General features: G+C 41.0%; 1 protein-coding gene and 1 long non-coding RNA gene across 2 annotated transcripts in view; one reads left to right on the top strand and one right to left on the bottom strand.

Annotated features, from left to right (window-relative positions):
• The window catches only part of KCNB1 (potassium voltage-gated channel subfamily B member 1), a 137,657-nt gene that overhangs the window by 98,312 nt on the left and 25,082 nt on the right, over positions 1-14,263 (bottom strand). The gene's annotated exons all lie outside the window — the stretch shown is intronic.
• Positions 7,765-8,330, top strand: LOC103099187 (uncharacterized). The gene is made up of 2 exons (XR_458590.3): positions 7,765-7,968; positions 8,193-8,330. It is a non-coding gene; the product is annotated as an uncharacterized LOC103099187 (long non-coding RNA).

Below are 14,263 nucleotides of genomic sequence, written 5' to 3'. Positions count from 1 at the left end.
AAAGTGTTTCCCTTCTCCCTGACTTCCTTCCGTCCCAATGAAAACCCCGCCTTCTACAGGAAGCCCTCTTAATTGGAGGATTTTCTCTCTTTTCATCATTTCCCATCTATTATTATTATTCTATATAGATATAGATATTCTATATCTTATTATATTATTATTATTCTATATAGATATAGATATTCTATATCTTATTATATTATTATTATTCTATATAGATATAGATTATTCTCTATCTAGCTTGCATGCGGTCTCCCCCAGGAGAGGGTAGACTCTTTGAGGGTCAGGATATTCTTTTGCCTCTTTTTGTATCTTCAGCCCTTAACTGAATAAATTATATTACTAAAATAAATGTATTCTCCTGAATAAAGGTTCAGGGAAGGAATGAATCCCCAGGTGCACAGGGGCCCGTAGCTAGTCCATTCAGATCCGAGATTCACACCCAGGATGCTGCCTGAAGGACCCGTGTTCAATATGCTGGACCACACTGGCTGCCCCCTTCTAGGCTCCATCTCCTCTGACCTTCTCAGGAGGCGGGCACAACAGAGATCTTCATCCTCCTCTGGCACAGGAAGCCGCTGTGGGGAGGTGACTTGTCCAAGAGCACACAGCAGTGCCCAGTGGACTCACGACAGGAGATTAAATAACTACCTTATTTTCCTAACAAACTAACAGCTTTCTGAATCCCCTTCACATTATTTGGAGCTCAAGATAGTCTTGAGCAGAAAAGCAAGTCAATGACTATTATTCTCTCTATTTGAGAGGTGGAAAAACTGAGCTCTGGGGACACTTATCCAAGGCCAAGGAAGGATGAGGCATTGGGGCAATACACATGCACATTAATAGTGTATCCTCTCTTACCACTATGCCACATAGTGGATGAGGTTATTTGCTATCATTTATTCTTATAAGTCACTATAAACGTCAGCAGTTTCTCGTTTAGGTGAGTTTATTTGCGCGTGCATATCTTCTCTCTCTCTCCTCCAGGCATGTTCTTGGTAGGCTCAATCTTCAGTTTTTAGGAAATCTCAAATAAAAAACTGCCACTAGATGTTGTTGACTTTGAGTAGGTGACGTGTCTTCTCTGGGCCTCAGTACCCTCATCTGTAAATTCTAGGGGACCTGTTCTAGCCCCAAAATGTCAGAATTCCCAGTATTCTTGCTCTCAGCCATAAGGTTATACCTTGAAGCTGATCTAGCCCAACCCTCTTATTTTATAGATAAAAAACCCCAAACCTGAGGTCCAGAGAAGTCAGATGATTTGTTCAGGTCACACAGTATGGCAGACAAGGCAGCTCCGTTAACTCCAGCCCTCAGCATCAGCACCACCAAGAAGAGGGAGCAGTTGCCTGAAACCCTCTGAGGGTCCTGCCTTCCATCTCTGGTCCCCCCTCTCCCATACCTAATTCTAGAAGTTCCCTTCCAGAGAACCAGCCCAACGGGGACTATGTCTGTGCTAATGTTTGGGAATTGAATGAATCTAGGATCCTTGGAGCATGAGACACCATGTCTGGGTCCTGGGGTTTTCTTCTTCAGACTCTTAAATCTGAATCCCATAAGAGAACATAGTTAAAAAGATACAAACAGAGGCAGCTAGGTAGCACGGTGGGTAGAAATCCAGGCCTGGAGTTGGGTTCAAATCTGGCCTCAGACACTTCCTAGCTATGCAACCCCGGGGAAGTCACTTAACCCCAATTGTTTAGCCTTTCTTGTTCTTCTGCCTTAGAGCCAATACTTAATATTGATTCTAAGACAAAAGGTAAGGGCTTAATATATATATATATATGTAATATATATTACATAGAGAGAAATGAGAATTTATTTTTCCATATACTGCATTAATTATTATCACATATTTTCTTACTTAAATTTAATTGATTTTCATATTATTTTATTCTAATTTAATTAATTTCACATACCATATTAATTCCTACATATTAGGAAGAATTACTGGGTATTCCTGGGTTTGGGATCTGGGTCAGAGATGCCATCCAGTCTGCTGCCTTTTTGCATTTTTTTTGTCCATGGGAATCCCAAGGCATGTCTTCCTTTTGAATAGTATTTGGTTATGGATGAAGGGGAGCCGGATTCTTTTCCTGTGTTAAGTGACCTGTCCACTTTTGGGGATGGGGAGGGGTAGATAGACTGATGAACTACCTCTTACTTAGCTATCACCAATTAAAGATGTCTTGAGATGTTCAAGGGAGGGGCTGAATCATGAGCTCCTAAAAATCTGTTTATTAGGCTGCCCAACCCAGCTTGGATTGTCCCTGGTCCTGAGAGAGCCATGGAGACCTTTATCACTTTTCCAGTTATGATGCTGGCCTGACCAATGAACCTGATTTCATCAATAAACATGTTCCTACCTAAAAATCAGTCCTTGGGGATAATTTTAATTGTAACACATGTGTATATACATGTACATAGCATATGTATGTTAAACCCCCAAAATGAAGCAACCTCAAAGCTTGGAGTTGGAACCAGAAAAACTGGATTTTTAAGTTCAGGCTTCACCATTTTCAGTGTGTGTGATTCTGAGCATGTAAATTTTCCCTCTCTGGGCCTCAATTTTCTTTTCTATAAAATGGGTGATTTGGACTAGAGACTCCCCAAAGCCTGGCATTCTACACTGTATGTTCTAAGGCTCCTTCTAGCACTGACAGTGGGTGTTCTATATTCTGAAGCCCCCTCTAGTTTTGATATTCTGCATTCTGTGCTCCTCCTCTAGCTCTATCAACATGGAGTTCCATATGGTATCTTGTTCTTAAGCTGTTTCACCTTCCTCAATGTCTGTATTTGTGGCACCCTGTCTGGGGTACCTTGTGAGTGGGGAGTTTGAGGGTTCATTGCAATATATATATATACTAGTTAAATAGTGCTTTAATGTTCACAAATGCTTTACAAATATTATTCCATTTGAGCCTCCAATCCTGCAAAGTAGTTGCTATTATTTCCCCTATTTTACAGATGGGGAAACTGAGGCAATCAGGATTCAATTGATTTGGATCAATTAGATGGATCTCCAAATCAATCTCCTGTCCACTTTCAGAAAAAAGAAAAACCCAGAATCATAGCTCCTATTTCCACCGATGATAAAATAAAAGGAAATTTATTTTGAGCCCCTTTTGAAGAAAACCCCTAAAGATGACCCTGATTTTATTGTTCGTAGTAAAAATAATAACAGTTCTCTATTTGCCAAATAGCCAATGCCTGCTTGTGGAATGAAGGTAACTCCTGGTTCCCAAGACAAATCCCATCAAAGAGAAAAAGCTTCAAGCCATGCCTGTGGTTTAGCTGAGTTTCTGTTCTCTGAGGACCAGCCTAGATAGTCAGCCTATCAATCAGAAAGCACGTTTTGGTGCCTCCAGTATCCCACCCTTCTGATCTGGAAAATGTGTCTTGGTTTTCACATTCTTTTCATAAACTTTAATTTTTTACTTATTTTAACTTTAAAAAGAAATTGTGTATACTTGTGGAATTAAAAGAGAAAATATGTTGATATTATGCAATACTATATGTATATATATATATTTAATATATATTTCTGAGTTTCTAAACTTTTTCTGTGTCATCTGCTGGCCTTCACATGTCATCTATAGCTTCCATAAAACTCTCCCAAAATTCTTATCTAATTTCTTACACCTACCCACAATATATAAAAACCAGGTTGGGGAAAGTAGTGATGTGGAAGAGATACCCGTATCTTTCTCTTCTAATGCCATAATGATGATAATGACAGCCATCATTTATACAGCACTTACTATGTGCCAGGCACTGTGCTAAGTGTTTTACAAAAGATTATCTCATTTTATCCTCATTAATAACCCTAGAAAGTAGGTGCTGTTATAATTCTCATTTTATAAATGAGGAAATTGAGGCAAATAGGGTTAAATGAGTTGTCCAATTTGGAACTTTGCCCAAAGGATTACAAAACTGTGTATACCCTTTGATCCTGTAATATCGTTACTGAGTCTGTATCCCAAAGAGATCATAAAAAAAGGGGAAAGGACACTCTTGTACAAAAATATTTATAGCAGCTCTTTTTGTGGTAGCAAAGAACTAGAAACTGAAGGGATGTCCATCAATTGGGAAATGGCTAAGCAAATTGTGGCATAAAATTATAATGGAGTACTATTGTGCTATAAGAAATGATAAACAGAATGATTTTAGAAAAATCTGGCAAGACCTTCATGAACTGATGCAGAGTGAAATAAGCAGAAACCAGAGAATATTGTACAACGTAACAGCAATGTTGTACAACGATCAACTGTGAAAAACTTAGCTACTCAGCAGTAAAATGATCTAGCATAATTCCGAAGGACTTATGACAAGGAATGCCATCCACCTCCAAAGAACTGTTAGAGTCAGATGCAGATCAAAGCATGCTATCTTTTACATTAGGCTTTTTTTGGCTTTATTTGGGGGGGTTGGTTTTATATGAGTATTCCATTGCAACAATGACCAATATGGAAGTATGTTTTGCTTGAAAATATGTGTATAACTCAGATCAAATTGCTTACCATATCCAAAAGGAGGGCGGGAGACAATGTGAATCTTATAATTTTGGAAAACATATGTTGAAAATGATCATTACATGTAATTGGGAAAATAAAATAACATTAATTTTTAAAAATAAAATAAAATATTTAAAAAAATAAAATAAGTGACTTGCCTGGGGTCACACAGCTAGTAAGTATTTGAGATCAGATTGGAACTCAGGACTTCCTGACTCTAAATACATTGTTCTATCCACTGAATTCCCTAGTTCCCTAATATCATGACTCAGAGGCAAAAAAAATTCAAGTCTTTTTTGGAAGGGGGAGGAAATCTTTGGATCCCCATGTCATGGAGCTCAAGCCTCCCCACCCCCCTTTTCATGAAGAATAAAGGAATTCTGGATGAGGACTCAGGAGACCAGGGTTTTTTTCCTAGCCTTGCTTCTGACCAGCTACATGACCTTGAGCAAGTCACTTTCCTTCTCCGGCTTCTGTTTTCTCATCTGTAAAATGAGAAGCTTGAGCTAGATGGTCTTCAAGGTCCCTCCTAGCCCTGATGCACTGTGTTTCAAGGTCTCTTCCAGCTTGGACATGCCATGATTATGTGAAATCACCTTTCTCTGAACCTCCCTGAAGGCTACTACACACCTATCCAAGATTGGAATGGAGCCGTAATTTGAGCGTTTCCATTTCTTTTGCCCTCTCTCCCCTATGAACTTTGTCTTATGATTCTATTCCTTCTGTGGAGGTTTGGATGAGGCACACAGCATCATTTGGGGAAAGTGCAGCAAAGTTCAGAAGTTCAGGCATGGCTCATTCTTTGGGACCCCATCTGGAGTTTTCTTGGCAAAGATATTGGAGTGATTTGCCATTTCCTTCTCCAGCTCATTTATAAATGAGGAAAGTGGGTTAAGTGATTTGCCCAGGGTCATACAGTCAATAAATGTCTGAGGTTTGATTTGAACTCAGGTATTCCTGACTCCACATCTGTGCTTTAACCACTGAGATACCCAGATGACTTTGAAATTCAGAGCCCAGGGTTCTAATTCCAGCTCCATCACTGATTTTCTGTATGACCTTGGTCCAGTCACCTAACATCTCTGAGTCTTTCTTTCCTCTCCAGTTGGGCAGTGACAATGTTCTGACTCCCTCATAGGGATGGGGTGAGGATCAACAAAACTAAGAAAGCTTTGAGGAAATACTTTAGAGTATGAAACCAGTTTTATCTTTATTCTGAGCCTATTAAACTGGGTCAGCCCCCATCCTCGCTAACCTGTTGATAAGCATTGCCAATGAAGCACCCTCCAATAGGGATGCCATTTATAGATGGTTATTGCAAGTGCTGGTCCATTTCTCATCTCCTGTGCAAAGTTTTGGCTGTCCGTCACCCCCAGTCCTAGTTGTAAGATAACAACACTCCATTTATCTGCACAGAAGAGGGGACCCTTTGTAATGCTGTTAACACCTAATTCCATGTGAGTGCCCTAATATGTTCATCAGCACACACATGCCTGCTGGGGCACACACGTATCGTAACAAACATTTATTAAGTTCTTACTATTTAGAAGAGACTCTTCCAGTCTGGGGACACACAATTCCAGCCCTCTTGGAATTATAATCTGGGGGGGAGGGGGAGGCAGGATTTGATATCTAGACATATACACGGGCAGGCACAACCCATATTGTGCAATAAAAATAATAAGAATGGTGCCTACGATATGTGCCAGGCACTGTGCTAAGTATTTTACAATTATTATCTCATTCAATACTCACAACAGCCGTGGGGAAAAGGTGCTATTATTCTACCCTATTTTACAGATGGCGGAACTGGGTTTAAGTGACTTGCCCAGGGTCACACTGCTAGTGAGAGTCTAAGGCTGGATTTGAACCCAGGTCACCCTGACTCTGAGCCTGGTGCTTTTCCCACTCTGCCACTTCACTGTTCAGACAAATACATATAAATATACACATGATCGGCCATGCATGTTCTCCCACATAGAAAAGCATATGTTTGCATACATATCCAACACAAATGTAATATAGAATGATAAAATTGCAAAACAGTCACACTAGAGTACAAAATATTAGAGCTGGGAGGAGATCTAGAATATGGAACACAGATTGTTACAACTGGAAAGTACCAAGCAAAAAAAAATTTTTTTTAATTATAGAGAACCTGAGAATATAGAAAATAGGGTGGAAATGGTCTTAAAATAAAAACCATTGCAAAGTTAGAGTCAGAATAGATCTTAGGGGGCAGCTGGGTGGCTCAGTGGATTGAGAGCCAAGCCCAGAGAGGGGAGGTCCTGGGTTCAAATGCAGCCTCAGATACTTCCTAGCTGGGTGACCCTGGGCAAGTCACTTCACCCCCATTGCCTAGCCCTTACCACTCTTCTACCTTGGAACCAATACATGGTATTTATTCTAAGACAGAAAGTAAGGAGTTAAAAAAAATAGACCTTAGACAGTAGAACATCATCACTGGAAAGAGACTTAGAAACCTTAGCTTGGAGGCATGGCAGATACTGGGATTAGACCTGGGTTCAAATCTGACCTCAGATGCTTACTAGCTATGTGGTCTTGGGCAAGTCACTTCATTCCTGTTGGCTTCAGTTTCCTCATCTGTAAAATGGGAATCATAACAACTTATCCTCCAGGGGTGTTGTGAGGATCAAATGAGATAAAATATGTAAAATGGGTTAGATGTGAGGCTCTTGAGGGCAGGGACTGTCTTTTATCTCTTCTTGTATTTCCAGAGCTAAGAGTGTAGTCGACACTTAATGTTTATTAAATAACTGATTGACCCAAGCATTTTGTGAACCTTCAAGTGCTGGATGAGCTAGCTCTGAAGAGTATTATTATTTTACAGAAAAGGAAACTGAGGCCCTGGGATGGGAAGTGTCTTGCTTCAGACGGGGAGGGCCTGGCCCTCTTTCCCCTCCCTTTCGGTGGCTCCCTCTGTCCTTCGGAGGCGCCCCCAGCCCTTTCAAAGCGCTGAGTTAATGGAGCCCTGGCATCCTTTCCCTTTTAACTCTATTAAGCCGTCCAAGGACCGGCTCACACTCCACTCAATCAACGGCAAGGAACACAGCCAAGGGAAACTTCAGAAAAAAAGAAAGCAAAACAGAAAGCCAGGCCAGGCCTAGAGCTTTCCGACTGCAGATGGGGAGCTGCGCCGACAACAAAAGGCAGCGGGCGGAAAGGGTGGGGGTGGGGGCGCCCCGAAACAACCTATAAACGCCCGCCCGTCACAGAGCAGCGAGCGAGCGCGTGTGCGCGCGCCTGGCCTGCCAGCCTCATGGGCGACTCCGACTGAAGGCAAGACTAGGAGAACGGAACAGAGGGAGCCCTGACTGACAGCCACTCTGGAGGCTGAGGGATGGCTTCCGTTTCTAGAGTGTTTTCTACTTGACAGATCCTTTTCTTCCCAAGAGCCCTCTATCGGGAGGGAGGGAGGGCAATCACGATAATGGTGATTATTTTTTAAACCCTGACCTTCTGTCTCCAGATCGATTCTAGGACAGAAGAGGGGTAAGGGCTGGGCAGTGGGGGTTACAGAGCTGGGAAGGGTCGGAGGCCAGCGCTGAACCTCCAAGTCTAACCAAGCTCTTGTTCATTGCTTCCATGACGTGATCCATCTCGTCTCTTGCTGTCCCCGACTCCCTTCGCCTTCCATCTTTAATTGGCCAACCCAAGCCTAATTCTCAGCCCATCTTTCCTTGGTATCCTCCAGCACCACTAGATGGACAGCTACAATGATTAGGCAAACATCTTCCTGACTTTCTGCGGTGCTCTGTCCATCATTGCCTATGGAATACAGAACCAGTTTTTCTAGAGATTTTCCCACTTGGATATAATTTCATTCTCTCTTTTAGGACCTCAGAGTGAAAGGGGACCTTAGGGTTCATCTAGTACAGCTTTCTTCCCAGTAGAAGAATCCCTCAAATGGAAAAAAGAAAAAAAAAGTCAGCTAGGTGGCTCAGTGGTTAGAGAGCCAAGCCTGGAAATAGGAGGTTCTTGGGTTCAATTTCCTAGCTGTGTGACCCTGGGCAAGTTACTTAACCCTCATTGCCTACCCCTTATCATTCTTCTGCCTTGGAACTGATACTTTGTAAAGATTCTAAGACAGAAAATAAGGTTTTGTTTTAAAAAAATCTCCTGAATGACAACATTCCTTCCTGTAGTCATCCATCCATCCATCATCCATCCATCTATCCATCCATCCATCCATCCGTTTATTCTCTTAGCAAATATTTGAGTGTCTACTGCATATAAGGCTCTGAGATAGGTGTTGACAGATAGTACCATCTAGCTCTTATTAGAAGAGTCTCTAAAGGGAGTAGGTGGGTGGTTCAGTAGGTTGAGAGACAGACCTAGAGATAAGAGGTCCTGGGTTAATCTGGCCTCAGATGCTTCCTAGCTATATGACCCTGGGCAAGTCACTTAACCCCTATTTCCTAGCTTTTAGCACTCTTCTGCATTGGAACCTATACATAATATTGATTCTAAGATGAAAGATTAGGATTATTTTTTTTTTTAAGAAGAGGCTCTGATTGGGGGAGCTTTATTCCCAAAGTTAGTTTGTACCATTATGGCACAACCATCATTATTAGGATGTTCTCCTTTATTTTGATCTGAAGTCTGCCATTTTGCAAAACACACACACACACACACACACACACACACCCACACTCGTTTTAATACCTGGGGCCAAATAGAACAAGCTTAAAGCAGCTCCCATATGACTGCCCTTCATCTACTCAAAGTTGGCTTTCACATCACCCCCAAGTCTTCTCTGTGCTAACCATCCCTGGCTCCTTCAAATGATCCTCTATCAAATGTAACATGGCTTTGAGCCCTTCATCTTCCTTGGGGTTGGGGGTGGGTGGGCTAGATGGTCTCTAAGATCTTTAATCCCTAATATTCTAAAATCCTTCTGTCTCTAATATTTTGTTCTAAGATTTCCCCAGCTTTACCCTTCTATGATGGCAGAATGGTTAGAGTGCAGGGTCTGGAGTCAGGGAGATCTGAGTTCAACTAACTGTGTGACCCTGGGAAAGTCACTTAACCTCAGTTTTCTCAACTGTAAAATGGGGATAGTAATAGCACTTACTTCACAGAGTTGTGAGGAATAAATGAGATAATAATTGTAAAATGCTTAGTACAATGCCTGACACTATGTAAATGTTTAATAAATGCTATTATTATTATTATTATTATTCAGTTTAAGCTGGATGGATATATCCATGCAATCAGAGTCTCCCATTAAGACCAATTTATAAAGATTCTTGACCCATCTTAGTCTGTAGTGTTCTCCTGAGGATCAATGCCCTCCTGGAGTTCAGAACGCTTTTCTGTCTTCTACTGAACAACAGTGATAGAAAAAATAATTATTATCCAGATGCTAAAGCTCTCCATGGTGCTTTCATTTGGACAGAGACAGGTCTAGCCACCAGAGAGGAATCTGCCAGGAATTTCCAACTGTTAGAGCTGAAGGATCATACCTAGGTCCAGCTGGGGTAGGAGTGGAAGTTGGAAGGTAAGGCTCAGCTGAAAATAGGCTGGTTTTCCCCAGTGCCAGACCTAGTCTTCCTTCCTCATACAAGATGGTGGTAAGAGTGTAATTTAAACTAGTTTGGGGTGTGGCTGGGCTAAGCCCACTGATACTGACTCTTATTTCCCCTGGATGCCAGGAAGAGAGCTTTGGTCCAGAGGCAAAGAGACAGCCAAAAGGAAGGATCGGCACCAGTTGAAGCCTTTGGAAAGGGGTTTGGCTCAAAATGGAGAATGAGACATGTATTTTTGTAGAGGGCCAATGTAAGGAAATGCTTGACTGCGTATCTTTGTTACATGGGTTCCATTTTTCTTTCTTTTTTTTTTCAGTGGGGGGGAGATAGGAAGGAAAGAAAAATAAATGCTAGTTTAGAAAAATTTTAAGAAAAAAAAAAGAAAGGGGGTAGCAGTGAGGTGGCTGAGTAGATTGAGAGCCAGGCCCAGTGATAGGAGGTCCTGGGTTTGAATCTGACCTCAGATACTTCCTAGCTGGGTGACCCTGGGCAAGTCATTTAACCCCCACTCCCTAGCTTTTAGTGTTCTTCTGCCTTTGAACCAATACACAGTAGAGATTCAAATATGAAAGGTAAGAGAGAAAAGAAGGAAGGAAGGAAAGAAGGAAGAAAGAAAGAAAGAAAGAAAGAAAGAAAGAAAGAAAGAAAGAAAGAAAGAAAGAAAGAAAGAAAGAAAGAAAGAAAGAAAGAAAGAAAGAACAAATCTGGCTGGGAATTCTCTGTGGGGTGATGGCAGAAGATATTATTCAATCCTTTCTGTAGGGACCAATGGCCAGGATGCCTTCCTTTGCCTTACAACATTTTCCTGTGTCTCTCTTAGCCAGCAAATGCTCAGGCATTAGCTAAGCCTAAATTATTGCACACAGTGCTCAACAATGTAAGCTGGTATGTTAATAAAGGCTTTAATATATTTAATATGTTAATAAAGGCATAGTAATAGCAGAGCTTTATAGAATCATAGATTATCTGACCTAGGAGGGATTTTGGAGCATAAACCACTGAATCATAGATCTGGAAGAGACCTTGGAACATAGAAGACAAACCCACATGGAACACATGGCCTAGTCCCTTAGAAAATGGCCCTGAAGCCTTTCCATACATTCTTTTGAACCCAATTTAAATGGCCTATCCTCCTGGAAACATACCCAGATGCCCTCTTCCCCCTTGTTAGTAATACTTTTTCTCCTTGGAATTAATGTTGTTTGTACCTTTCTTTCTTTTTTTTTCCAATTAAAAAAAGTTTTTTAAACCCTCACCTTCTGTCTTGGAATTAATACTGTGTATTGGTTCCAAGGCAGAAGAGTGGTAAGGTCTGGGCAGTGAAGGTTAAGTGACTTGCCCAGGGTCACATAGCTAGGAAGTGTCTGAGGTCAGATTTGAACCCAGGATTTCCCATCTCTAGGCCTGGTTCTCAATCCACCAAGCCACCTAGCTGCCCCAGTTTGGTACCTTTCTAATGAGACTTACATAAAATTGTACATTAGATCAAAGCATACTATTTTCCACTTTAGTTTAATTGGGTTTTTATTTGGAGGTTTTGATTTTATATAAGTATTATAACAATGAACAATATGGAAATAGGTTTTGCATGATAATACATGTATAGCCCAGAAAAAATAAAACAAAATTGTGCATTATAATTATATCTGTTGGTAGCCCATTCTACTCATAGACTCCAAATTCCATGAAGGCAAAGACCATTTTTTAAAAAATGTGTGTCTTCCCCATAGTCTAGCACTGTGTTCTCTGCACAGTAGGTACTTAACAAATGTTCCTTAATATTATTGGAAAGATGTGAGAACATAGACCTTAGAGCTACAGGGGACCTTAGAGAACATCTGAACCAACTTCTTCATTTTACAGAAGAAGAAACTGAGTACTAGAGAGGGAAAACAGCAAATTATATGACAAGTTCGTGATAGCTCCTGGACCCCGTGGAAACCACCAAACCACCTTAAAGACTGTTACACTGAATCACACATTGCAGTCTGGAGTGGTTTTTTCCAGACTGCAGTGCCATGTTATGCCAACCATTCCCTCATGCCCCTCTCTCATTCTTCCCCTCTGATCTAGAGGAATGTTAATTCTGGACCAGCTGTGTCTTGTTTGTTCAAATACAATGGAGTGTGTACACTCAAGAAGCCTGAGAGTTGAGTCAAGATTGGGAGAGAGAGAAAGTGTGGGTTTTGGAGGGAGCAGGGGTCCTGCTTTCTCTCAGTGGGATCAGCCTGTTTGGGGGAGAATGTGCCACCCTGATGAGTGGTGGATTCTCTGCTAAGGAGAAACATAAGACGTCCAATCAACAACCAGAACTCTCCTCACATCAGTTCCATCAGTGCTACAATTGCCCAAATGGCTAGGCATATACTAGGCTCCTCCGGATTCCCCAATCTAACAAACCTCCATTTCTAATAAACATTGATCCACCCCACCCCAACTCAACCCAGCTCTAATTCAAGCCAACCCACCTCTAACCCGCTCTAACATTAGCCCAACTACAAGATACTGTAGAAAGAAAGTTGAATTCAGAGTAAAAATACCGTGAGTTTAAATCTCACCTCTGCCACTTAATATGACTTGGAGCAAGTCAACTCCTCTGGGCCTTAGTTTCCATATATGTCAAATGAAGGAGATGGACTAGACCAATGCTGTTGAACTCAAACAGAAATAGTCACTAACCAATACATAAGAATCTCTGCTGGCCATCTATTGGCTTCAAAAACCCCAAAGTAACATTGTCTCTAGTCTATTCTATTTTTCTTATTTTGTTAAATATTTTCCAATTACATTTTAGTCTGGCTCTAGTAACCCTTAAGAATCATATGATCCGGTCATATGTAGCTTTTGATTGACCCCTCTGGGCTAGATCATCTGAGGTTTTTGTTTTTGTTTTTTTAACTCTTATCTTCTGTCTTAGAATCAATACTATGTATTGGTTCCAAGGCAGAAGAGTGGTAAAGGCTAAGCAATGGGGGTTAAGTGACTTGCCCAGGGTCACACAGCTGGGAAGTGTCTGAGGTCAGATTTGAACCCAGGATTTCCTGTCTCTAGATTGGTTTCCAATCTACTGAGCTACCTACCCATTAGTCCCCTCTCTTTGAGTTCTAAATCTGTGGTCCTCTGATCCATTCATTTGGAATAATCCAGATAAACTCAACCCAACTCCAAATCAATCCAAATCTACCCTACTCCGATCTCAGTTTTGACCACAACACAAATCTCTTTTTTTAAAAAAACCTCACCTTCCATCTTAGAATCAACAGTGTATATTGATTCCAAGGCAGAAGAGCAGTAAGGGTCAGACAATGGGGGTTAAATGACTTGCCCAGGGTCACACAGTTGGGAAGAATCTGTGACCAAATTTGAATCTAGGACCTCTCCCATCTCTGGGTCTGGCACTCAATCCACTGAGTCACCCAGCTGCTCCAACAAAGCAAATCTTAATTACACTATAACACCAAGATCTCAATTCAACCCAAGTCTCCCATGTAGTAGCTTCTAGTTACATAGGGTCTTCAGCAAGAATATTCTCTAAACTTTTAATGCTCCCTCATAGATCTTCCCAACATAGACAGAAGTGTTATGTTATCTTCTTACAAGAATGTAAGCTTCTTGAGAATAGAGTCTATTAAATGTTTGCTTTATTCACCAGAGCCTAGCCCAGGGTTTTGCACATAAGTGCTTAATAAATATTTGTTCAATTATACCCAGTAACTGAAGCATTGTGGGATGATCAAATGTAACTGACTCTGCTCCTAGCAGCAATGCAATGACCCAGGACAATTCTGAGGGACTTATGAGAAAGTCACGATCCACATCCAGAGAAAGAACTGTGGGAGCGGAAATGCAGAAGAAAAACACTTGATTGCTTGCTTGTTGATTTGGGTATATGATTTGGGGTTTGGGTTTTAAAAGACTGCTCTATTGCAAAAAAAAGTAATATGGAAATAGATTTTGAGTGATAACACAGGTATAAATCAGTGGAATTGCATGTCAGTTCTGGGAGGAAGGAGGGAAGAGGGGAGGGAGTCAACAGGAATCATGGAACCTTGGGAAAAAATAAAAATAAAATAAAATCTATTTTTAATAAAGAAAGCTATATGCTGAATTTATTAAATACTTAAAAGAAAAAAGCATGCTGTGTATAATAAAAATTCTCAGTTTCATGTAAAAAAGTAAATGTTTGTTCAATTGAATTAT

Source organism: Monodelphis domestica, chromosome 1, assembly GCF_027887165.1.
Source record: "Monodelphis domestica isolate mMonDom1 chromosome 1, mMonDom1.pri, whole genome shotgun sequence".
Taxonomy (NCBI): Eukaryota; Metazoa; Chordata; class Mammalia; order Didelphimorphia; family Didelphidae; genus Monodelphis; species Monodelphis domestica.
The sequence above is the reverse complement of the archived record's forward strand: the minus strand, read 5'-3'. Positions and strand labels throughout refer to the sequence as shown.